General features: G+C 44.2%; 1 protein-coding gene across 1 annotated transcript in view; it reads left to right on the top strand.

The window, feature by feature from the left end:
- The first annotated feature begins 7,599 nt into the window (after positions 1 to 7,599).
- BCL9 (BCL9 transcription coactivator) overlaps positions 7,600 to 27,506 on the top strand; it is a 231,202-nt gene continuing 211,295 nt past the window's right edge. The window contains exon 1 of the mRNA XM_077479803.1: positions 7,600 to 7,890. The gene's annotated coding sequence lies outside the window, so the exon portion shown is untranslated. The remainder of the gene's footprint in view (positions 7,891 to 27,506) is intronic.

Here is a 27,506-nt window from a genome sequence, read left to right as displayed (position 1 = left end):
TTGGGGTGAGGTTCCACCCGACTTTGATGCCTCGGGGCTGGCTAGCCCAAGGCAAGGGAACTAAGGAAGGATTTCGAGGTGGATGGGTGCCGTCTCTGGTCAGGAGAGACCCATTGTACTTCGAGTATTCCAGGGAAGGACTCTTTAGAAGAACACCACACATGAGGTGGTTTTCTTAACAAGAGCCTGGAAGGGCTGAAGTAACCAAGAGAATCCGGTCTTGGGGATATCGCCAAGTTGGCTGAAAGATCCAGGTGTACTACAAGTGTTCTACCGCTTAGATTTCACTACGTGTTCTGCAACAACGTCGGTGATAAAGACTTTGTTCCTGAGTAAACACCTTGTTGGCTGCTAGGCCTTGTGAGAGAGGGACTGTCCAACCTGAGTGTTCATTCACCTGCGAATGGCTATTCTATGGATGCAGTCGAAGTAAGCAAGTTCCTTAACGTTTATAGACTTTGACATTGAGAGTACCTGAAATTTCCTTTCCAACCCTCTGATCCCAATTTAAAAGACTGTTCAATGGTTGACGTTTGCAAATAAAATCCATTCAACTGGATCTGTTGTCAGTCTCGAGTTACTGGGTCATCTACCACGGGACATCCCCTAGACGTGCCACAAGGAGAACGAAAGGTAACGGTAAGCCCAAAAATAACCAGCAGCTCCTTCGGGGGTTAGTGCTACAGTTTTATTTATATATTTTTCTAATTTTACTTTCTCAACTTAGACTATTGTGTTCTGATCCATCACATATAATTCAGATTTTAAAAAAACATTGAACTAAAGGCTGTAATGTAACAAAATAGGTAAAAAGCCAAGGGGGTGAATACTCTTGCAAGGCACTGTATATATCTTTTTGATTTAAAGATCGATCACTCTATCTATCTATCTATCTATCTATCTATCTATCTATCTATCTATCTATCTATCTCTCTCTCTCTCTCCATGCCCCCCTGTGTTGTAGTGTGGAGTGTCTGGCTCTCCAGCATGGAGTGCAGCCACATGGAGTAGGTATGGATCTGGCGGTGTGAAGTGGAGGAGATCTCCCGCTGAGTGACACAGATGCGGAGAGTGTTTAGCACTTCAGATCAGACGCAGGGTCCGGAGAGGGAAAACATTGCTTCCTCTCCACAAACAAATGTTGCAGATTGAACAAGCAGCCGCCTCTCCGCCATCAATTTGTGTCAGATGAACAGTGAGGCCTTTGTGTGCGCCTCCTCCGGGGCCCTGGTCTTCCCGCTCCCGCTGGCCTCTTGTCATTAGTTAGAACTGTCTCTCTCTCCGTGACACATCCACAATTGTTTGGGCTCGGGGTCAGGAAAGTATAGAATTCGGGAAATGTGAGGGGATCCCCAGATATTTTCAGGCCTCCTTAAAGTGGACCTGTCATTCTGTAACAAATATGGCGTAAGAAGGAAGGCAGAGCGCTTGTTTGATATATTATATTAAAGTGGAAGTAAACCCAAACTGGATGACATTGAGTTTACTAAAGGATCCATCGCTATTAACCACTTAAGGACCGGGCCTCTTTTTGAGATTTGTTGTTTACAAGTTAAAAACAGTTGTTGTTTTTTTGCTAGAAAATTACTTAGAACCCCCAAACATTATATTTTTTTCCCCTAACACCCTAGAGAATAAAATGGCGGTCGTTGCAATACTTTCTGTCACACTTTGCGCAGCGGCCTTACAAGTGCACTTTTTTTGGGGAAAAAAAAAAAATACTTTTTTCAATTAAAAAATAAGACAACAGTAAAGTTAGCCTATTTTTTTTATATATATTGTGAAAGATAATGTTACGCCGAGTAAATTGATACCCAATAGGTCACGCTTCAAAATTGCGCCTGCTCGTGGAATGGCGACAAACTTTTACCCTTAAAGCGGAGCTCCACCCTAAAATGGACCTTCCGCTCATTGGAATCCTCCCCCCCCTCCGGCGCCACAATTGGCACCTTTCAGGGGGGAGGGGGGTGCAGGTACCTGTACAGTACAGGTATCTGCACCCACTTCCGGCGTAGATTCTGCAGAAGGTACGCCCCTTTCCGCAGAATCTATGCCCCTTTCTGAAAGTCCCCCGCTGCCTGCTGGGAAACACACGGATCCCAGAGACAGCGGGGACCATCCTTATTGCGCAGCGCGACTCGCGCATGCGCAGTAGGGAACCGGGAAATGAAGCCGCAAGGCTCCACTTCCTGATTTCCATACCCAAGAGACGATTGAGAGATCGGCTTCGGGTGACGACATCGCGGGCGCGCTGGGCAGGTAAGTGTCACTATTTTAAAAGTCAGCAGCTGCAGTATTTGTAGCTGCTGGCTTTTTAAAAAAAAAAAAAAACGGCGGACTCCCGCTTTAAAAATCTCCATAGGCGACGTTTAAAAAATTCTATAGGTTGCATGTTTTGAGTTACAGAGGAGGTCTAGGGCTAGAATTATCGCTCTTGCTCTACCGATCGCGGACGATACCTCACATGTGTGGTTTTCATATGCGGGCCGCTACTCATGTATGCGTTCGCTTCTGCATGCAAGCTCGGCGGGACGGGGCGCGTTTAAAATAGTTTTTTTTTTTTTACTTATTTAATTTACCTTTTATTTTTTATTTTTACACTGTTCTTTTAAAAAAAAAGAAAATGTGTCACTTTTATTCCTATTACAAGGAATGTAAACATCCCTTGTAATTTTTTCATTTTTTATTTATTTATTTCAGAAGAGCCGGAATGTCCAGGGGTCCCAAGCGCATGAGGGCCATATCATAATTTTGCCTTACATCATACTTGCCAACTGTCCCGGATTTGATAGGACAGTCACAGTTTTTACTAAATTGTCCCAGGATGGCCATGTCTCGGGCAGAATCCCGAAATCTGTACTGCGCCCTTCTGCCTCCCCCGTACTATGCTCTTTGTGTTGATTAGTCTTTGATTCATGGCATGTTTTCCTATGTTTTGAAATCAATTTTTTTGAAAGTACTAACAAATATATGTTTAATTCTATTAACTATTTATACTTTAATTCTTGAGAGTAGGTGCTTAAATCGGGACAGGCTGGTAGGGGGCCCCAGTGCATTACTTTGCCCAGGGGCCCATGATGCTATTAAGACGGCCCTAGACTGCGTTATATAAGGACCTGTAATAAATAAATAAAAACATAAATACATTAAAGCTCGTTTGAATTTTCTGTTTTAATCAGCTAAACATGTTAAAGGTATCAGAACAAAAGGTGTGCAAAGTCTTATGCCATGTACACACAATCGGACATTCCGACAACAAAATCCATGGGATTTTTTCCGATGGATGTTGGCTCAAACTTGTCTTGCAATACACACAGTCACACAATGTTGTCGGAAATTCCGAACATCAAGAACGCGGTGACGTACAACGAGCCGAGAAAATTGAAGTTCAATATCCAGTGCGGCTCTTCTGCTTGATTCTGAGCATGCGTGTAGCTTTGTGCGTCGGAATTGTGTACGCACGATCGGAAATTTCCGACAACTGATTTTGTTGTCGGAAAATTTGAGATCCAGATCTCAATTTTTGTGTGTCGGAAATTCCGATGGAAAATGTCCGATGGAGCCTACACACGGTCAGAATTTCCGACAAAAAGCTCCCATCGAACATTTTCCATCTGAAAATGCGACCGTGTGTACAGGGCATTACAGTTTGTTTTCTTTTGAAAGCAGCCACAGCCTGAGTAGAAAAGCCTGTCCCTTGCCAGTATGCCGCAGAGTTGAACCCTTGCTCTCTATTTTGGTAGTGGTCTGGTTGCAGAGGTCTGGCATGCCCCCTGCTCAGTCACAGCTAGACCATGATGCCTGCTGATTCAGCAGAGGGAGGGGGGGGGGGTGTCAGACTGCTACAGAGAGACCGCTGCTTCAACACACAGAGCAAGGGTCCTACTTTGTAATATGCTGGCAGGGGACAGACTTTTCTAATTTGGCTGTGTCAGCTTTCTAGCGGAAGCTGAGAGGTGTAAGAATGTGTTCTTTTTGTTTTGATGCGCCCAGAATGTATTTATCTCATTTCAAATGAGAGTTCAGTGAGGCATCGTGCACACCGGGAGTTTAATTCAATCTAGTGATTTGGAATGGTGGGCATAAATAGCGCAATTTTGCAGTGTTTCTAAATCCAGCTAAAAAAATTCACATTTGGATGCCATTGGCACCCTAAACACGGTGTCATTTTGCCACGATTGTCACTCGACAACACATGTATCTTGTAGCAAAACAAGTGTGAAAAAACACGTAAAAATTTGTTCCCTGAGCTCATTTGGCAGGACAATAACCGCAACACATGAAAACGCATGAAAATTGTGTAACAAAAATGATTTGGAACAAAATGTGAAATTATATGTATGTATATATATATATATATATATATATATATATGTATAAATGTGCACAAATAAGATAAAAAATATATATATATGATACTGTGTATATGTCCATAAATCTAAAAACAGTCCACCTTACCTGGACTTTCAGGACTTTGAAGAGGTGAACTCTTTTGGGACTTATGCACATATACAGTACACTATATTGCCAAAAGTATATATAGGTCCAAAAAGAGATGGATGAGCGAGTTTGGGGTGGAGGAACTTGACTGGCCTGCACAGAGTCCTGACCTCAACCCGATAGAACACCTTTGGGATGAAGTAAAGCAGAGACTGGGAGCCAGGCCTTCCCGTCAAACATTAGTGCTTGACCTCAGAAATGCGCTTCTGAACGAATGGTCACACATTCCCATAGATACACTCCTAAACCTTGTAGACAACCTTCCCAGAAGAGTTGAAGCTGTTATAGCTGCAAACGGTGGGCCAACTCAATATTGAACCCTAAAGACTAAGACTGGGAAGGTGTCCCAATACTTTTGGTAATATAGTGTATGTGCATAAGTCCCAAAACAGTCCATCTCACTTGGACTTTAAGCACTTTGAAGAGATGGACTGTTTTGAGACTTATGCATATATATATTTACAGTATCTCACAAAAGTGAGTGCACCCCTCACATTTTTGTAAATATTTTCTTCTATCTTTTCATGTGACAACACTGAAGAAATTACACTTTGCTACAATGTAAAGTAGTGAGTGTACAGCTTGCAGGCATGTACTGGCCATTGGGACTACCGGGAGTTTCCCGGTGGGCCGATGGCTCAGTGGGCCACTCTGATGTAAGGGGGCTGGTGATGGGACACTCTGATGTAAGGGGGCTGGTGATGGGACACTTTGATGTAAGGGGGCTGCTGATGGGACTCTCTGATGTAAGGGGGCTGGTAATAGGACACTCTGATGTAAGGGGGTGCTGACAGGACACTCTGATGTAAGGGGTGCTGATGGGACACTCTGTTGTAAGGGGGCTGGTGATGGGACACTCTGATGTAAGGGAGTGCTGATGGGACACTCTGATGTAAGGGGTGCTGATGGGACACTCTGATGTAAGGGGTGCTGATGGGACACTCTGATGTAAGGGGTGCTGATGGGACACTCTGATGTAAGGGGTGCTGATGGGACACTCTGATGTAAGGGGTGCTGATGGGACACTCTGTTGTAAGGGGGCTGGTGATGGGACACTCTGATGTAAGGGAGTGCTGATGGGATTCTCACAATGTAAGTGGGCCGGTCTGGATGAAGTCCAGGGCCAAATTTCTGTCCCAGTCCAGCCCTGACAGCTTGTATAACAGTGTAAATTTGCTGTCCCCTCAAAATAACTCAACACGCAGCCATTAATGTCTAAACCACTGGCAAAAAAAAGTAAGTACAAATGTGTGAAAATAAGTGAAAATCTCCAAATTGGGGCCCAAAGTGACAATATTTTGTGTGGCCACCATTATTTTCCAGCACTGCCTTAACCCTCTTGGGTATGGAGGTCACCAGAGCTTCACAGGTTGCCACTGGAGTCCTCTTCCACTCCTCCATGATGACATCACAGAGCTGGTGGATGTTAGAGATCTTGCGCTCCTCCACCTTCCATTTGAGGATGCCCCACAGATGCTCAATAGGGTTTAGGTCTGGAGACATGCTTGGCCAGTCCATCACCTTTACCCTCAGCTTCTTTAGCAAGGCAGTGGTCGTCTTGGAGGTGTGTTTGGGGTCATTATCATGTTGGAATACTGCCCTGCGGCCCAGTCTCTGAAGGGAGGTGATCATGCTCTGCTTCAGTATGTCACAGTACATGTTGTCATTCATGGTTCCCTCAATGACCTGTAGCTCCCCAGTGCCGGCAGCACTCATGCAGCCCCAGACCATGACACTCCCACCACCATGCTTGACTGTAGACAAGACACACTTGTATTTGTTCTCCTCACCTGGTTGCCGCCACACACGCTTGTTACCATCTGAACCAAAGAAGTTTATCTTGGTCTCATAAGACCACAGGACATGGTTCCAGTAATCCATGTCCTTAGTCTGCTTGTCTTCAGCAAACTGTTTGCGGGCTTTCTTGTACATTATCTTTAGAAGAGACTTTCCTCTGGGACAACAGCCATGCAGACCAATTTTATGCAGTGTACGGCATATGGTCTGAGCACTGACATGCTGACCCCCCACCCCTTCAACCTCTCTAGCAATGCTGACAGCACTCATACGTCTATTTCCCAAAGACAACCTCTGGATATGATGCTGAGCACGTGCACTCAGCTTCTTTGGTAGACCATGGCAAGGCCTGTTCTGAGTGGAACCTGTCCTGTTAAACCGCTGTATGGTCTTGGCCACCGTGCTGCAGCTCATTTTCAGGGTCTTGGCAATCTTCTTATAGCCTAGGGGAGAGAAAATGGCTAATTGGGCCCCAATTTGGACATTTTCACTTAGTGGGTGTACTTACTTTTGTTGCCAGTGGTTTAGACATTAAAGAGGAAGTAAACCCTGATGGGTTTACTTCCTCTTTTTTTCCCTGCAAAGGTAAAGCATAATGGACTACTATGCATCGCATAGTAGCTCATTATGTGTCACTTACCTGACACAGGAGCCAGCGAAGTCGCCGCTGATCCCTGTAGTCCGCCGCATCCATGTTGCTGGTGGCGTCTCGCAGCTCCGACGAATCACAGCGGCGAAGCCGCGATGACGTCACTCCCGCGCATGCGCACGGGAGTCGCGTCTCGCAGCTCCGCCGCTGCCACTCGGCGAAGCCGCGATGACGTCACTCCCGCGCATGCGCACGGGAGTCGACAAATTAGGCAAATCCATTCATGGATTTGCCGCATTTAGTGCGCCTGCGCGCCGCTGTCTACGGCGCATGCGCCGTAGACAGCGGTGCCCATTTTCGGCCAAATATCTCCTAAACCATATAGGTTTAGGAGATATTGCTTGGACCTACAGGTAAGCCTTAATCTAGGCTTACCTGTAGGTCCAAGTTGTTTGGAAGGGTTTACTTCCTCTTTAATGGCTGTGTGTTGAGTTATTTTGAGGGGACAGCAAATTTACACTGTTATACAAGCTGTACACTCACTACTTTACATTGTAGCAAAGTGTCATTTCTTCAGTGTTGTCACATGAAAAGATATAATAAAATATTTACAGAAATGTGAGGGGTGTACTCACTTTTGTGAGATACTGTATATATATTTATTTGATCTCCTTTTTTTATTTTTTTTATTTCTATTATATGTTTGTTTGTGTGTCTTGTGAGTTTTAAAGATTTCTTTAACATTACTTTTTATGATTTATGAGTTTATAGGCTGAAATATTGGTCTCACTCGCAGCGCTGCACAATATTGTCTATATTTTTGTTTTCAGCTGTTTGGTTAGTGTTAGCCTTCAACAAAATAAGCCCCAAAACTTGACCAATATATGCGTTCTTTGTTGTGTTGCAGGTGTCCATATGGGACGTCAATGAGCCCCAGGCTATGTGGATGTAATTGAGGATGAAATCTATTTCGGCATATTGAAAAGATAACAGATCCGTCACTGGTAAGTTATTACACAACCAAACTTTTTGAAACGTCTGCAACTTTTTTTTTAGTTTAGGATGAAGTAGAGATGGATTAGAACACCTGTCAGGTTTTGCTGTCTACACCTCCGTTTAGGCCATCCACCCTCTCTATTTGTCCTGTTTACCATTATCATTGAAAGTGAAAGTAAAAGAAAATCCGAAATTTTGGGTTGTCCCCAGAAAAGCAATAGAGGGGAAATCTTCCGATGGGGACACCAGTTCTGATGGCCCGGGGGACCCCAAGGGATTCCTTTAATTTGTAGGGATTTCCTCTCACTATTTGTTTGGCTATGGAACAGAAAGTGATAGTAAATCTCTCCCCAAATGGGCACAGATGGCAAAAAAATAAACCAACACGGGTTATAACCCTCCCTTACTCTATCCAAAATAAAAAATAATTGCCTATAGTTCTACTTTATGTTCCTACCTGACTCCATAATTGATTGTGGCCAGAATAAGGATTGTTGAGAACCTCTGTTTTTGTTTTTTTGCTAAAAAGCCTAATAGTGGCCATCCACATTTCCATAAATGACTGATTTATTTTCTAATTCTCTCCTGATAGGAATAATTGATCGATAAATAGTGTGGTGCTGAATCAATACAACATAATAGAAAATATATAATACTTGATGTTCATAAAACTAAAATAAAGCAATAAAGAAATCTCAATTCATAAAGTGAAAAAATATAAAATAAATGCAATTTTTCATTTCATTTTGAATGGCATCCCAATGCACTCTACCGGTACTGGGCACTGTACCTGCACTTCAGCGCGCCACAATGCGTACGATGTGTGTTGGGGTGTACAGGGTTTTAAAGTGGTTGTAAACCCTTACAACACACTTTGACCTACAGGTAAGCCTAGATTAAGGCTTACCTGTAGGTCCAAGAAATATCTCCTAAACCTACACGGTTTAGGAGATATTTACCGAAAGACAGACACTGCTGTCTACGGCGCATGCGCCGTAGACAGCGGCGAGCAGGCGCACTGAGCACGCTGCCTTCAACGGCGATATGCTGCACGTGGCGGCTCCCGTGCGCATGCGCGGGAGTGACGAGACCCACCGAGAAGATGGATGCGCCGGACTACAGGGGACAGCGCGACTTCGCTGGCTCCTGTGTCAGGTAAGTGACACATAATGGACTACTTTGCGATGCATAGTAGTCCATTATGCTTTACCTTTGCAGGGAATCAGAGGAAGTAACACCGATCAGGGTTTACTTCCTCTTTAAGAAAATGGTTTTGTTTTTTGGTTGTGTTGTCAGTTTATTTAAAATGAGAGGGTGGCCTTAATGTACAGTGATACAACTCTAATGCTCCGCACACACGAGCAGATTTTCCGTTGGAAAAAACTTGGATGGTTTTTCCGACAGAATTCCGCTCAAGCTTGGCTTACATACAGACCGTCACATTAAAGTTCTCTGAACTTTCGTCAAGGACGTGGTGACGTACAACACTACGACGAGCCGAGAAAATTAAGTTAAATGCTTCCGAGCATGCGTCAAATTGTTTCCTAGCATGCATATGAATTTTGCACGTCGCAATTTGTACAGACGATCGGAATTTCCAATAGGAACTTTTTCCGACCGAAAAATTAAGAACCTGCTCTCAGTCTTTTGCTGGCAGGAATCCGGCCAGCAAAAGTCAGATGGAGCATACACACGGTCGCATTTTCCGACCAAAAGCTCTCATCGGTCTTTTGCTGGCCGAATTTCCAATCATGTGTACAGGGAATAAGATGTAAATGGGCCCATAGATTGGTTTCACATCTGTGTGCATTGCAGTAGTACAAAATTTAAAAAACACATTAGTGCATGACACAGTAATACACTACTGGCCGTGTGGTGCATGTCGGTGCTTTTTATCTTGAACACCACAAACGCACCACCCAACTCAATGCATGCGCGTTTCTCCGCCCACCACAGCACATAGAGAAGAATATCTGAAGAATCCAATTCTGTTGATGATAAGACAATGCATTGTATTCTTTTTTCTCGTTCTGTTTTTTGGCTGTTTTATCATTTTAAAGTTGATTTTTTTTTTTAAATACCCCTGAAGTGGGTCCCCCAACTTTCACCACCCCTGCCCTTCAAGGGTTAAATGCCAATTACTTATAGGAGTAGATGAATAAGCCGTAATGACTACCTTAGTCCTCACTCTGGCAGACTTCCACCATACTGTTCAACCGGTCCCTTTAAACCTTGTCTCTTCAGCAATGTGGTCGGTGGTCGTATTCTGATGTAATCATGTACAATGTGGGACCAATAGTCCTGCTTTGTATACTAGGATGGCAAGGGTTCACCAACAATCTGGGGTATTGGAGAGAAGAGTGCTAGAACCTGCTAGAGCAAGGAATATTAGAGCTTTTTTTTCTACCCCTTGAGTTAAGGAAGAGCTAACCCTTGCAGTGTGGGGGCCCACACTGCGAAAGTCGTTTTCCAGAAATCCCAGAGTTCTTGTTTAATGTGGCAATCATAATACCTGTGCACCTTAGAACGTTTGAATCTCTCTGTCAGTTTCAATAGTCTGAAGGCAATTGTTGAGACTGTGTAAAAGCAAAACTCAAAGTTGTAAAAGCAGAAACTCAAGTTCTGTGTTTGGTCATGGATAGACTGGGGTAGATTTAGAACCTCTGTCAGGTGCTGCTGCTCTATCCATATCTATTGGGGAGACTTTCCTTCACTTCCAATGTAGTCATAGAGGCAGACATAAACATCGGATATGGTCATACATAAAACATTTTTTTAAGTAGAGTGGGTAGGGTTTAGAACCTCTGCTAGGATTTGGGATTCACGTTAAAAGAGAGAAGAGATGTACAAAAGGTGTATTTGTCTAGTGATGTTTCAAAGGAAACCTGTACCACAGGCAATTCAGAAACTTCCACTGTTGATCCAAAAACTTTTTTGTCTGGCAGTCTTTGTCTCCAAAACCTTGAGTTACTGACCAGGAACCAGCACACAGATAGGAAAAGTCAGAACTTTTATTCCATGTACTTCTTCCACTTTGGTGGAACATAGTAGAGATTGGTACAACCATCTGTGTCCTGCTGGGGATATTATATTTCACTTCCTGTCCTGTAGAAACAAGAGGAAGAGAGAGAAAATATCTCCAAAGTTGGAGCAATACTCTTTACAATTGGCACTTCCCTGTAGGAAGATTGGATTTCTATTTCTGTTTTGGTGACCACTCATAATTTTGGTTGACTCCTCACTTTTAGTCCTGGTGACAATGGTAAGACAGTAAAACCTTGGTTTGAGAGTAACTTGATTTGAGAAAGTTTTGCAAGACAAGCAATATTTTTTTACAAAATTGTGACTTGATATACAAGTGATGTCTTGATATAAGAGTAGCGTCATGTCACAACTGAGTATAAAAGAGAACAGCGGCGCCTCTAAGTGAAGCAATATGGTTACATTTAATGAAGGTACAACATTTAGAAACTCACATGGTTGGTGATTAAAACAGGCACATCTAAGTATGGAGACATCCGGGGTAAAGCTGTCCACAGACCATCCTCCGCACTGCCATAGACGTTGTCCCTTCCACGCTCCACTCCATGAGCGCTTCAAGCCTGGTTTTTAAATCGCTCTACTGCAGGGTAGTCTTTCTGGTCACAATTGCAGACGGACAGCAGTGAAAGCAGGTCTATGTGACCCGCTTTACCCCAGATCCCTGCATATTTAGATGTGCCTCAACCATGTGATTTGCTAAATGTTGTACCTTCATTAAATATAACCATATTGCTACGCTTAGGGGTGCCTGTCTTCTCTTTTATACTCTGTAGCTCCTGATGGATTTTGCTTCTAATCCTCTTGTGGAAGCTTCCATTTGTGGGTGGACATTTCATGGTTACACAACCTATCACATTGCTATAATCTTTTTTTATGGACTATAAACCGAAAGACTTATGAATAGATGGCTGTGGAACTAATCATTTGAGTTTACATGATTTCTTATGGGGAGATTCGCTTTGATATACAAGTGCTTTGGATAACAAGCATGTTTCCCGGAATGGATTATGCTCACAATCCAAGGTTTTACTGTAATAGAGAGATTAAATCACAGTAAATATAACCCGACAGTGGTTCTGAACCCACCCTTCTGTCCAAAATGAATATAAAAAAAGTTTAAGCTTTAGATGTCCTTTAATTATCATCCATAACATATTTCCACCAGAAGACAGTATGACTGTGAAGGTTCTTATTTATCCAGGTAGTTGTATAACTAGTAGTAGTTAGTCACATTTAACTGGACATCTTCTGTAGTGTTGAAGACTTCTTGTAGCTTCTCCTAGCCATTCTCTAGTGAAGCCTTAGCCCTTGTATACACGGCCGGAGATTCCAATGGAATGTGTCCTATTGGACCGTTTTGTTGGATATTCCGACTGTGTGTGGTCTGCATCGGACTGTTTCCGTCGGAATATCCGACGGACCAAGTTTTCCAACTTGCTGGTAAAATTTTCCGACAAAATGATCCTATCGGACATACTCCGATCATGTGTAGCCTACTCCGACAGACAAAGTGCCACGCATGCTCAGATAAAATTCCTAGACCAAAGCTATTGGCTACTAGCCTGAACGTAGTCCAGTCGTAACGAAATAACGTCATCACGTTATGTACAATCGGATTTTCCGACAACTTAGTCCGACCGTGTGTATGCAACATCACTTCCGGACCTCTTCCGGAATTAATCCGTCGGAGTTGGTTGTCGGAATCTCCGACCGTGTGTACAAGGGCTTAGAATTCAAGAAGTGACTTGATGACGCTACAAAACATCTCCAGGAGAAGCTACGAACCATCTCCAACATTACAGAATAAGCCCAATTGAATGTAACCAACTACTTAAATTCAGCTGGACTTCTTCTGTAATGTTAAAGATTTTTTGTAACTTTTCCAAGGCCTTCTCCAGTGCTTTTCAAGGCCTTCTCCAGTCCTTTTCAAGGCCTTCTCCAGTGAAGCATTAGAGCTGAAAAAGTGGCTTGTAGAAGCTCATAACATCTCCAACATTACAGAACAAGTCCAATTGAATGTGACCAACTTACTCACATTCAATTGGATTTCTTCTGTAATTCTGAAGACTTGTCGTAGCTTCTCCAAGCCCTTCCCTAGTAAACCATAAATTTGAGCAAGTGACTTGGAGAAGCTACGAAACATCTCCAACAATACAGAACAAGTTCAGTTGAGTGTGATAAAGTACCAGCTACACCAGAAGAAAGGGTAAAATGACTTTGAGAAAATATTCATTCTTTGATGTGAGATATAAGAACGGGACTAAACAAAAGGATGTAAAAATAATTATTTAGAAGTCCCACACCAAGGAGGTGCAGTCATGCATTCGATGGTGATGAACTGGTAATATATACTGAATTTTCTTTGATGGTCTGGAGGTTTGCTAACTTTGAGTTGACATAATGGTCCCTGTTGAAGAGCTGATAATGAAGAGCAATGAGCAATGATGATGGAAATGTTCTGTTCAGTTTGTCTGTTTTTCTATAAATGTCAGATGAAAAAGTTTAGATCTGGTTCAGGGGTTTTGTTTTCTTACTAAGCTAAAAGTTGTTAAATTTTTTCATGTCACCTCTCTAAACACTGGGATTATGAAGACTTTGTGCTGCGATCAAATGTCCTCAAAGTGCGCTAACTTAATTTAATATAATTACATACAACATCTGCCAATGTAGCTATGTGTCTGATGTACATTCCTTGTTTTCTCTGTGTAAATTGTGTTATGGAGCTGGTGCCTATACCTGCAAACATTGTAAAGAACTTACCTGCAATGTTTTTATGTCACGTCTGCCTCTAAAGTATTTTAGTACTTCAAACAAAGAGATGAATGTTTCACTCCAGGGCTGTATTTAAGGTTTTGCATTTTCTGAAGGCCAAACGGAATCAACAAAATGGATTGCTTTGAGCCAAGGTCTATTTCAAGCATTCTTGATTGTGTTAACATAGTCACCATTTTTAGTGACTTCCATGGTTCTTATATTTTTTAGTGACTCCCATGATTCTTATACATTTTGGTGACTCCTGTGGTACTTAAATTTTTAGTGACTCCCATGGTTCTTATACATTTTGGTGACTCCTGTGGTACTTAAATTTTTAGTGACTCCCATGGTTCTTATACATTTTGGTGACTCCTGTGGTACTTTAATTTTTAGTGACTTCCATAGTTCCTATACTTTTTGGTGGCCTACATGGTTCTTATACTTTGTGGTGACTCCATTGAGACTTAGCCCTTGTACACACGGTCAGAGATTCAGACGGAATGTGTCCTATCGGACTGTTTTGTCGGATAATCCGACTGTGTGTGGTCTCCATTGGACTGTTTCTGTCTGAGTATCCGACGGACCAAGTTTTCCAACTTGTCCGTAAAACTTTCCGACAAAATGCTCCGATCGGACATACTCCGATCATGTGTAGCCTACTCCGACGGACAAAGTGCCACGCATGCTCAGATCAAATTCCTAGACCAAAGCTATTGGCTACTAGCCTGAATGTAGTCCCGTCGTAACGAAATAACGTCATCACGTTATGTACAATCGGATTTTCCGACAACTTTGTCCAACCGTGTGTATGCAACAGTTTCGGACAAAATCCGTCAGACAAAACCCGTCTGACAAAATCCAACCGATTTGGTTGTCAGAATGTCCAACCGTGTGTACAAGGGCTTATACTTTTCATTGGCTCTCATGGTTCTTATACTTTTTTGGTGACTTCAATGGGTCTTATACTTTTTAGTGGCTCTCATAGTTACGCTTTTTTATCAATTCCATGGTTCTTATACTTTTTGATGATTCCCATGCGTCTTATACTTTTTTGGTGACTCCTGTGGTACTTTCATTTTTAGTGACTTTCATGGTTCATAGATTTTTGGTGACTCCTGTGGTAATTACATTTTTAGTGACTTCCAAGGTTCCTACACTTTTTGGTGACTTCCATGGTTCTTATTATTTTTGGTGATCCTCGTGGTTCCTATACTGTTTGGTGACTCCCATGTTTCTTATGCTTTTTGATGACCTGCATGGGTCTTATACTGTTTGATAACTCTGATGGGTGTCATACTTTTCTTGTTTAAATTTTTTATTAAAGAGAAAGGGAACTCAAACAAAGGCACATGACAAAATTATAACCAAGACATATACAGTATGCGGTTGAACATGAAGGCTGATTGCCTAAACTACAGAATATGTGAAAACAAAAGATCCAAAGTAGTATTAGGGCCGGTTCACACAGGGGGCGATGCGAGGCGACACCGACTTGCCTCGCCGCGACCTGCCGCGACGACTTGCAAATGACTTCTGTATAGAAGTCAATGCAAGTCGCCCCGAGGTCGCCCAAAAGTAGTACAGGAATCTTTTTTCTGAGTCGGAGCGACTCGAGTCGCTCCTCTCAGAACGGTTCCATTGTACAGAACGGGGGCGACTTGTCAGATCGCGGCGAGGCAAGTCGTGTCGCCTCGCATCGCCCCCAGTGTGAACCGGCCCTTAGACAAAAATTTTGTACATTTTGGGTACATATAGGTAATAACAAACAAAAAGAGTACTTTTTATGTAACAGAACTAGCCATGTTAAAGCAGAGACAAGGGAAATTGTAAAGTTAGTATAATACTGCTGCGATATAACATGACTTAGTAATTAGACTAGTTAAAACTAAGGGTTGATTGACTCCAAGAAACAAAACAATACGGTCTGATGTGATCCTTAGGAGAGATTCTGGTAATAAAAATTAGAAGGGAGGATCAGAAAATGTATGTGAATATGCTGAATAAGGGTCTTATACAGGGCTCGAGTCCTGCGGGAACACGTGGGAACGGTGTCCCTGCACTTTTTTTACAGCAGGAACTCCGTTCCCTTTTCAGGATTAGAGCCGCCCAAGCCGATCCTTCCCTAAACTAATAGTGAAGAACGGCGTCCTCCCCTCCCTCGGTCCTCCTCCTCCAACAGCCGTGGCTATACTATACAGGACCGCACCTGCCAATTTGCAGTGCTAGATCCCTGCTGCAACACTGTCATTGGCTGCTAGAACCGCCATTGTCCTAATAACCAATGACATCACCTGTGCTCCCTGCCCTCATCAGCAAGTTCCTCAACCCGGCTTTTGCCCCCCTGCAGCAGGCTCCTTCGTCAAGGACTTATCCAGGTACACGTTTTTCTACTTTGTGATGGCTCAGTCACAACTCTGATGGGGAACTCTGGGGACACTCTGATGGGGGTCTCTCTGATGGGGATACCTGCTCTCTGATGGGGGGCACTCTGATGGGAACACCTGCTCTCTGGTGGAAGGAATAGTCCCCCATCATTGGTGTCAGTAGGAGGAATCGTGCCCCATCATCGTCATTGGTGTCAGTGGGAGGAATCGTGCTCCATCATCGTCATTGGTGTCAGTGGGAGGAATAGTGCCCCATCATTGGTGTCATAGGGAGGAATAGCGCCCAGTCATTAATGTCGGTTGGAGGGAACAGGGTGTATTTGTATTTAGAAATTCCCTGCGAGGGAAAGATCATCACCCATTGTGGTGATTATTCTGTTAGTTTGACAAGTTAACTAATTTTGTTTTCATAAACTGGCTCTTTATAATAAATGTTGCACTATATTTTCTGTGAAATATATATGCATAAGAAAGTATCATTTTTTTTATTTTAGTGGGGGAGTGGATCTTGGGTGGGAGTTCCCACACTTTTTTTCCCAGGACTTGACCCCTGGTCTTATACTTTTCAGTGACTTCCATGGTTCTTATACATTTTGGTGACTCCTGTGGGTCTCATACTTTTTGGTGACTCCCATGATTTGTATCCTTTTGTAGACTCCGGTGGTTCTTATGGTTTTTAGTGACTTCCATAGTTCTTATAATTTTTTGGTGACTCCCATGGTTCTTATACTATTTGGTGACTCCCATGGCTATTACACTTTTCTGTGACTCCTATGGTTCTTATACTTTTCAGTGACTTCCACAGCTTTTATACTTTTTGGTGACTCCCATGATTGCTATCCTTCTGGAGACTCCCACGGTTCTTATGCTTTTTAGTGGCTCCCAAGGTTCTTATAGTATTTGGTCACTCCCACGGTTCCTATACTTTTTGGTGACTTCCATGGGTATTACACTTTTCAGTGACTCCAATGGTTCTGATACTTTTTGGTGACTCCTGTAATTCTTATACTTTTGGAGAGTCATACTTTTCTCATACTTTTTAGTGATTCATATAGTTCTAATTCTTTTGGTGAGTTGCATGGTTCACTTGGTGACTTTAGTGACATAATTGTCCCCAATTACATCCTCTCTTAATGACTATTATAAGGGATCTCACTCTCCTGGTTGCCCCTGCAAGACCTTGCTTCTTGAATGCATGATGAACAAATAGCCAGTTGGAAATTGTCTAGAATCCATCCATAACTGTCAGTTTTGGGGGGGGGGGGGGTGCAATGTCACTGAAGCAGAACATCCCCAAAAATTTTTGGGGATGGAAGTTGGTAGGTTGGTAGGTTAGTAGGTTTTTTGCTGTGTCCCTGCTAGAGAGATTCACTTTCTCTGTTTGTCCTGTTGACCATTGTCATCAAGACAGAAAGTAATGGAGAATGCACAAATTTACAGTTGGACAGGAACATGCGAGGGTAAATCTTTCAATGGGGGGGGGGTGCCTGTTCCAGTGCCAACTGACTAAGAAGCAGGATTGCCAACTGTCAGTGAATTCACAGACATTTTGTGAAATCTGTAATTTTTACATCTGTCCTTGAATGTCCATTACCGTTAATTTACTGACAATTGACAACCCTGCTAAGCAGGGATTTATGCTCACTTTCTGCTTTATCTACCGGAGACTGAAGCTAAATCTTCTCAGTGAGAGGCAAAAAAATAAAAATTGACAGGTGTTTACAAAATTTTCTAGACTATCAAAAAAAAACCTAATGCATTAACAGCCTGGCTTGCTTTTAATGACTTGTTTCGATGCAATATGCTTGCCCAAGCACTTGAAATTGATGCTGTTTGCAATGAAGTCTGCTCAAATCTGATCATTGCTTTGGGTTAGCTGCCTATGCTAGTTGTCTGCAGAGTGTTTCCATGCTCATGCACATTACCTCATTGTAGGATTATATTTTGAATGGCCACCAATCGTCACATCATCACTGTATACTGTACATAGCAGGGCTGTGGGAGGGACCCAGCTGACCCCACCTCCCACATGCTGCCTGCAGAAACCGACAGGAAGGGGCGGAGACAAGACCAGTCACCCTGCACAAGCAGGGAGAGCAGCAGTGAGCGGTCTTTATTACATGAAGCTCCTACACAGAGGCAACGTTTTCAGCTGGGTTACTCTACAGATCTTGAAGAAATGGCTAAAGCACCCCCAAAATTCAAGTAAGGATATTGAAGCATAAGGGGCAGGTGACTAGCATCTTTACAAAGAGATGATAGCAATGGTAGTTGTCATGTTTCTTTCAGAACAGCTTTCCTTTAAATGGCAATCTTTTCATGTGTGACAGGAGTGTGTCTTTAAGGGAAACCAGTACTGATAGGACAGATGGGTTACTGCTGATTTTTCCCTTTAAAAATGCTAGCTGCCTGGCTGTCATATTGATCCAAAAGGCTTCAACATGTTCTGAGCCACTGACTCGGAACAGTTACACAGATGTAAAGCACTGACTTAAATTTAACTTCACTTATTGCTAGCATTGAAACCCAGAGACAGCCAGGAAGCTGGCATTTTCAGAAGCAGGTCGGCAGTGGAAGCCCTCGTACTTCTCTCAGTGTAGATCTCCTTTAAGAAGATCAGGCCAGGCCGATGGATGCATAATGATCGCATTATTAGCCGAAAGTAAGGCAGAACTGAGAAATGTGGCTGAAATTTAATCCATCTGTGCAAGACACCAATTTTCAGGATTCACCTCACCTGACCCCTGTGTGCAATGTACACGGAGCAAGCTGTTGTTTCACACACAATTAGACCTGGCCAGAAAAATGACTCCAGATCAACTTTTTTTGACCTGCTTAAGGTGCTGTTTTTTTTTTTTTTTTAGTTTTTGTTCTTGTAGAGAATAATGGCAATTAATGTCACGGTACGAAAAAATATATGTATTTCTGGAGCTGTGTAGGTGAGGGCCGAATCTTCACTATAGACGGTTCCAGGGCTATTAAAGAAGAACTCTGAGCTTAGGATCAATTGTATCTACAGTGGCAGTATAGCATTATGGATCCTTGCAATGGGGGCCCCTGCACTGCAAGGGTTAAATGCTTGTTTAGTCAAGGGGTGCAGGAATAAAGTGTATTGCTATCCCATTCCTTGGTCTGCAGTTTCCAGCGTTGTTCTCAAGCTACGGGTTGTGGGCGATCCCTCGGGGTCATCACGAAGTGTAGGGCTCTTGACCCAAGTAAGACAACCGAAGCCAGAAATAAAGTAGGTATTACACTGTATCTCTGCACCATTAAACAAGCATTTAACCCTTTTAATGGATGGGGGTCCCTGCAAGCAGCTTTAAAGACCATCTCCAGGCAATGCTACACACCTTCCAACCCCCCCCACCCTGCACCCATTCACCAGTTGTTAACTCCCCCAGGTCCCCTTTGAGAAAGACAAAGCCTGAGGCAATACCTCCGTATTGCCACATATATATGTTTGGTTGGTGGGAAGGAGTTAAAAAAATATATATATATATATATATATATATATATATATATATATATATATATATATATATATATAGATGTACCACCAAATTTCATTTTTGGCTCCTTTTTAATCAAGGGAACAGTGATTGTTTGGCCTGGTCTGTTCAGGGTTTCACAGGTTGGGAGCTTGATTGCTTCCCCCTGCCTCTGGAAGAACCTTCCAGAGCTAAGGGCGGTAGATTCAAAAAGACCAGCCTGAATATTTATCAGGTTCCAGCCAATCCCTGGAGAGGAGTGTCCAGAAGGGGTCTGGAAAGGTGATAAATAGCACTAGAGAGAGGTTCATTCTCCCCAGGATGGGCCCAGAGCCTGAGGATCATCAGGATCCCCATCAGAGTCTTTCTTGCATCATGGTTCCCTTCAGAGTCCCCTATCATCAGGGCCTCTATCAGAGTCTCTCTTACACCAGAGTCTCAAATCAGAGTGATTGTAAAGGGTTTTGCACAGAGCGGCCCCAATCCTCCTTTTCTGGGTTCCCCCGTAGCGCTCCTGGTTCCTCCTCTTCGAGTGCCCCCACGGAGAGCGCCGCTTTCCAAGGGGGCACTTCTGCGGGCATGCTTCCGAGTCCTGCTGCTGCGTCCATTGACACAGACAGCAGGACTCGGTCCCGGCCCGGCTCCTGTGTCACTGGCTTTGATTGACAGCAGCGGGAGCCAATGGCTCCCGCTGCTGTTAATCTATCCAATGAGGATCCGAGACAGTGGCTGGAGCTGCTGTGCTTGTGGTCATCGATTAAATGACTGGGTTCGGGTAAGTAAAAGGGGGGGCGCTGCTGCACTACAGAAGGTTTAATGTATAGAATGCATTAAGGTGAAAAACCTCAAGGGTTTACATATCCTTTAAATCTGGATCACCCTCAGACTCTCCCTTACATCAGAGTCTCCCTTTACAATAGTGTTCCCATTAGAATCCCTCTTACATCATGGTCCCCATCAGAGTCCCTTACATAAGGGTCCCCATGAGAGTCCCTCTTACATCAGGGTTTCCATCAGACTCCCCCTTACACCAGAGTCTCACCTTAAATCAGAATTGCCATCAGAGTCTCCCTTACATCAGAGTCTCCCTTTACATTAGTGTTGTCCCTCCTACATCAGGGTCCTCACCAGAGTTCCCCTTGCATCAGAGTCTCCATCAGGGCACCCCTTACATCAGGGTCCCCATTAAGCCCCATACACACTATCCGTTTTTCTGCTGAGTTTTTCCTTCGGGTTTACCAAAACCATGTAGTGCAAGAGCCTTCATGATTGCATACAAATTGAAACTCCTAAGGTTTGACCTCATATTATATGGTTTTGGTAAATCTGAAGGAAAAACTCATAAGAAAAACTGATAGTATGTATGGGGCTTTAGAGCCTCCTTTATATCAGGGTCCCCATCTGAGTCTCTCTTACATCTGGGTCCCCATCAGATCAGAGTTTCTCTTACATCAGGGTCCCCATCGGAGTCCCCCTTTACATCAGGGTCACCAACCAAAGGAGTTTACCCAGAATTTTATGTTGGGGGGTGGGGGGGTGGACAGATGGAGAGCTGTCTTTGGCAGCTCGGTCTCTGTTCTGGGAGCGTGCATCGAGCATGTTCTGAGCACAGAAATCTCTACTGCCCATGGATGCATATGTGCAGCGTGCGGGCTTTAAGTCCCACTCACTTTGCCAATACACATATGCATTACATGTGCATTACATTGGCAGCAAGAGGTTAATATTTCTCATGTGCCTCGGGATCCCCTAAACCATTGCCAGTCGCGTCATTTACCCCCAGGTTTGAGTTGTACCATGCCTCTTACCCTACATCTACAATTCCTGTAAAAGGGGGGAACAGAGCATACTGCACACCTAGGTACCTTTCATCTTGCTCATCCGACCTGGTATGTTACCTTTATAGTTTTGCATTGCTGACAGGTTTATTTAAAGGTAACCTTTCCCAAGAGAAATATGACCCTTGCTGACATTCTTCTAAAAAAATGTGCGTTGGTTTCGTACTTTCTGAGTCATAGACCTAGAAGAAGGATGCAGATCACGGAAGTCAGATATAAGTCAGAACTCCTCCTTTGCATACTTGTTCTGGGTTACTGACTCAAACCATTGAAGCCAGAGGAGCAACATGACATCCAGGGAACTGGTATCTGCAGGATAGGGCAGCAATGGCCTCCTTGATTGTCTCAGGAAAGGTTTTCTTAAGGGATTGTTTAGAATTTGGTTGCTCTCTGAGGAGCGGTCTGCGATGGATCACTTTTCAGAATGCGTTTGACAGCGGCTGGGATGCATTATGTCACCCCCCCCCCCCCCCCGCTTCGCCTGCTTTAACCCCTAAAAACCCACACCACAATGCAGGGTGGTATCGGTGGATCATGTTCAGCAGCTGGTATTTTCTGCTGAATGCAACAGGGGGTATAATGCTTGCTGCGCCATGTAGGTGTGTTGCCTTAACACTTTGGAGTTCCATTAAAGATGAATAGCACAGGGATGCATGGTACATGTTGTTACCGCACGCTGCAGTAACGGGCATTACTATAACGCTTTACCAGGCATGTACTGGCCATTGGGACTACTGGGAGTTTCCCGGTGGGCCGATGGCCCAGTGGGCCACTCTGATGTAAGGGGGCTGGTGATGGGACACTCTGATGTAAGGGAGTGCTGATGGGACACTCTGATGTAAGGAAGCTGGTGATGGGCCACTCTGATGTAAGGGAGTGCTGATGGGACACTCTGATATAAGTGGGTGCTGATGGGACACTCTGATGTAAGGGGGCTGGTGATGGGACACTCTGATGTAAGGGGTGCTGATGGGACACTCTGTTGTAAGGGGGCTGGTGATGGGACACTCTGATGTAAGGGGTGCTGATGGGACACTGGTGTAAGGGGGCTGGTGATGGGACACTCTGATGTAAGGGAGTGCTGATGGGACACTCAAAATGTAAGTGGGCCGGTCTAGATGAAGTCCAGGGCCAAATTTCTGTCCCAGTCCAGCCCTGCGCTTTACTGTAAATGGGCCCTAAAAGTTTGGATTTCCACTTACCGCTGTCCCTGTGATAATGGTCAACATCACAAGCAAACAAAATGGTGGGGAAACAGTCTGCCATCAATTATGGGGCAGAGGGTCTACATCAGGAGTCTCCAAACTTTTCACTACAAGGGCCAAATTGTATATTTTACTAATATTTGTGGGCAAAAACAATTGGAATCCCCATCAGAATCACTGTAAGAGTTTTCCCTTACATCAGCATCCCCATCAGAGTCCCCTGTTACATCAGGTTCCCCATCAATGTCCCCCCTATATCAGATCCCCCATCAGAGCTCCCTCTTACATCAGGTTCCCCATCAGATTCCCCTCTATATCAGGGTCCTCATTAGAGTCTAACTGAGATGAAAACCCCCCTTTACATCAGAGTCCCCATCAGAGATCCCCCCCATTACATCAGGGTCCCCATCAGAGACCCCGCCCATTACATCAGGGTCCCCATCAGAGACCCTCCATTACATCAGGGTCCCCATCAGAGACCCCTCTTTACATCAGCATCCCCATCAGAGTCCCCTGTTACATCAGGTTTCCCATCAAAGTCCCCCCTATATCAGGGTCCCCATCAGAGCTCCCTCTTATATCAGGTTCCCCATCAAAGTCCCTCCCTATATCAGGGCCCCCGTCAGAGCCCCCTCTTACATCAGGGCCCCCCAAAGGATTTTCCCCACACCAATCAAGGTGCCCATCAGAGTCATTCCTCCCTTACATTAGAGTCTCCACCTACATCAGGGTCTTCATCAGAGTCCCCTTTATATCAGGGTCCCCTCTTACATTCTAGTCCCACGTCTTCATCACAGTCTCACTGAGATGAGAACCCCCCTTTACATCAGAGTCCCCATCAGAGACCCCCCATTACATCAGGGGCCCCATCAGAGACCCCCCTTTACATCAGCATCCCCATCAGTGTCCCCATAAGGGCCCCCTTTAAATCAAGGTGCCCATCAGAGTTGTCCCCTTATATCAAGGTCTCCAGAAGAGTCCCCCTTTAATCAAGATCCCCATCAGAGTTCTCCACCTTACATCAGGGTCCCTGTCAGAGTCCCCTCTTACATCAGGGTCCCCCCTTACACAAATGTCCCCATAAGATTCCCCCCTTTAATGAAGGTCCCCATCAGAGTTGTCCCTCTTACATCAGGGTCTCCATCAGAGTCCTCTCCCTACATCAGGGACTCCATCAGAGTTCCCCTTTATGAGAGCCCCCTTTACATCAGGGTCCCCATCAGAGACCCCCCTTACAACAGGGTCTCCATCAGAGACCCCCTTACATCAGTGTTCCCATAAGAGCCCCCCTATAAATCAAGGTCCCCATCAGAGTCCCCCCCCTTACATCAGGGTCGCCATCATAGTCCCCCCTTACATCAGTGTTCCCATAAGAGCCCCCCATAAATCAAGGTCCCCATCAGAGTTGCCCCCCTTACATCAGGGTCACCATCAGAGTTGTCCCACTTACATCAGGGTCCCCATCAGAGTCCCCTCTTACATCAGGGTCCCCATCATAATTCTCCCCCTAAATCAGGGCTCTTCATCCGACTCCTCCATTACATGGGGGGGGGGGGGGTTAAAGCAGAGATCAAAGCTGACCTTAATCCTCAATCTGTGCACAATGAGGATACGCCACTGGCTATAGCTACTGGCCGGATTCAATTTGGAAGCGGGCTGGATGTGCCCCTTGGACCGTAGTTTGCAGACCCCTGATCTACGCCTTCACCAATCTACTCTTTAATTATTATTTTTTTCTTATTTATTAAAAGGTATCAAAAACAGATTATTATTTTTATTTATTTTTTTATCTGTCACCTTTTTTTTCTTAAAAGCGCGGCATGGAATAAGAGGAGACAGACGGCGTGTAGTGTGGCCTGCAGACACAGATAAAAAAAAAAAAAAAGATAGAAAAGGAATCGTTTAGCAGGAGCAGTCATCTCACGCGTTTCGGCATCCATGAAAATAATGGTAAATGGGGGGGGGGGGGTTATAAAGCACTTCTGATATCACAAAGCAGCATTTGCATCTGAGTAGCCAGAAGTCGGGTGTTGAACAAAGGCAGAAGAGGAGATGGGAAATTGCAGAGTAAGAAGTGGCTGTGCTGGATGCCAGACATTCCTGGCCTGCTGATGTCAGATTGTGCATATTTCCCAGCCTGTGGTCAGAACAGGGTGTTTCAGGCACTCACGTACGTTTAGAGGATCCTGAAGACGAAGGGAAAGGTTCTCTGGGTGAATTTATTTTATAATGGCACAGCACTGGCAGAAGAGGCTTACGTGTCAACGTTTCCATTACGAGCCCAAAAAAAAAAAAGGGGGGGGGGGGTATTCGTTATTTAAAGAGAACTTAACACAGATGTAACTCTAAACTGACATTGCGTTTGCTCAAGCGTTGCGTATAATAAACAATTGGATTTTTCTATTTCTTTTACAAGAATAAACCCTTTTTTCCCATCTTGGTGCTTCCTGTCTACATGCAGACGCTCTAGCACCAGCTGCACAACTTTTTTTATTTTTATTAATTAATTTATTTATTTTTACTGTATCTGAGAACCACAAAAAAAAAAAAAAAAAAATGAAATTAATTAATTTTTATTATTCAAAGCAAACTCACCCATCCATCTATGTCTTCATGCTTTATTTTGTTAGGAAATCACTAGTAGACATGTGCGATTCGTTTCATACGAATCTCAAATTCGTACGAATTTCCACAAATTCGTAGGTTCGGGAGGATCCGAAATACAAATTGCCATGCGGACGATGACTCAGTGCCCGTTCACACTGCCGCGACTTGTCAGGCGACTTAGTCACCTGACAAGTCGCGCTCCATTCTGTACTATGGAACCGTTCTAATAGGAGCGACTCAAGTCGCTCCGACTGAACTTTTGTTTACGAATTCCGGATTTCGGACGACGACCCAGTGCCCGTTCACACTACCGCGACTTGTCAGGCGACATAGTCACCTGATAAGTCGCGCTCCGTTCTGTACTATGGAACCGTTCTAATAGGAGCGACTCAAGTCACTCCGACTGTCAGGCGACTTAGTCACCTGACAAGTCGCGCTCCGTTCTGTACTATGGAACCGTTCTAATAGGAGCGACTCAAGTCGCTCCGACTGAACTTTTGTTTACGAATTCCGGATTTTGGATGACGACTCAGTGCCCGTTCACACTACCACGACTTGTCAGGCGACTTAGTCACCTGACAAGTCGCGCTCCATTCTGTACTATGGAACCGTTCTAATAGGAGCGACTCAAGTCGCTCCGACTGTCAGGCGACTTAGTCACCTGACAAGTCGCGCTCCGTTCTGTACTATAGAACCGTTCTAATAGGAGCGACTCAAGTCGCTCCGACTGAACTTTTGTTTACGAATTTCGGACAACGACTCAGTGCCCGTTCACACTACCGCGACTTGTCAGATAGAGTGATCTGACACCAGCACCGCGACATAACACATGTATGAGGTGCCCCAGGAGGATGTAAGTTTTTACGAAACATGTCGGGCTGTTTGTGCTGATACCACCACGCTTAGAATATTCCCTAGCACGGGTGTATATTTGTTCTTAATTTTAACCGTTTTTTTATGCATACTTTTTATTTGTTAGAATCTGACCTATTCGGTCATACCTTTGGTCTGCTGTGTATTTATATTTTTTTATTAATAAAATTGTCGACTGCTTAACGGTACGTTCACGATCGGAGTCCTTCTTTGTTTTCCCCTTCCCCACGCTCGTGGCCGTGAGGCCCGAGTGTTTTGTGTTTCACCACAGGTTTGCGCACTGAAAAACCTTGACATCCGACGATGTCTTCAGGCAACTTACATTGACTTCTATCACAGAAGTCTTCTGCAAGTCATAATAAGCATAATGAGCAATGTTTTTGCTTTTAAACTCATCGTAAAGAACAAACGAACGACGATTCGTATTTCGTACGAAACAGAACGGAATTTCGGACACGAAATACGAAGTACGAATTCATTTTATTACGAATCGAAACGGAACAGAACGGAACGAATTTATTGACGGCGCCCATGTCTAATCACTAGGAAAAATGCCCCCCCCCCCCAAGTGTTTCTAGCCACAGCCATCTTGAATAAGGGCAGATGATTCATGCAAAATGTACTTCCTGGAATCCATCTACCCTAAGCTCAGACACGCAGGTGTTCTGTCAGATTAGCAAGCACTTCAGATCAGCGAACAGAAGTGACCTTCAATAATCTGCGCATGCGCTCCACCGCTACCAGGTTTGCCAACATTCTCAAAAAGTTATAGGGACACTTTTTTGTCTGTAGGCGGCATATTATCATAATTAGGCAACGGGGCATAGCGGTGTAGCAGGGTGGAAAAATGGGAACAAATGGGGCGTGGCTTAAGCAAAAAACTATGCATGGCTTGAAGGGGTGGTGGTAGAGTCTGAGATGAACGAGGGATGGGGGGAGAAGGAAGAGAGGGATGGAGGGAGAAAGAAAGAGAGAAAGAGATAGGGAGGGAAGAAGGAGAGAGAAGGAAGGAAAGAAAGAAGGTAGATAAAGCAGATAAACATACTCCGAAAACCTAGTGTTGGCGCTTCAATCTTCATGGCACCATGGTTGTTATGGTGTCAGGATGATTGAAGCGCATTATTTCTTATATTACATTGTAATAATAAAGTTAAATAGTTCAACTCACCATAATGCAGAATCAGTGGGAGCCCCGAATGTAGCTATGAGTAAGCACTGATTACGGTGCGAAACGCGTCAGTTTTTTCCTGTACCCTGTTATTCTTTTGCTGTGGATTTTTTGATCTTGTTTTGATGTGACCCACGTTGTTTAAATTAAAGATGGGATTTCAAGTCTTTTTCCAGTGTGCGACTATCCAGAGTTTTGTCCTGCTTGTTTGCTCATGGAGTGTGTCCCCTGCCACGTCACCTGCCACCAGATGCACCGCGTCACT

This window comes from Lithobates pipiens, unplaced genomic scaffold (genome assembly GCF_037356315.1).
Source record: "Lithobates pipiens isolate NorthernLeopardFrog02 unplaced genomic scaffold, aLitPip1_a1.2 Scaffold_16, whole genome shotgun sequence".
Taxonomy (NCBI): domain Eukaryota; kingdom Metazoa; phylum Chordata; class Amphibia; order Anura; family Ranidae; genus Lithobates; species Lithobates pipiens.
This window is presented reverse-complemented; position numbering and strand designations above follow the sequence as displayed.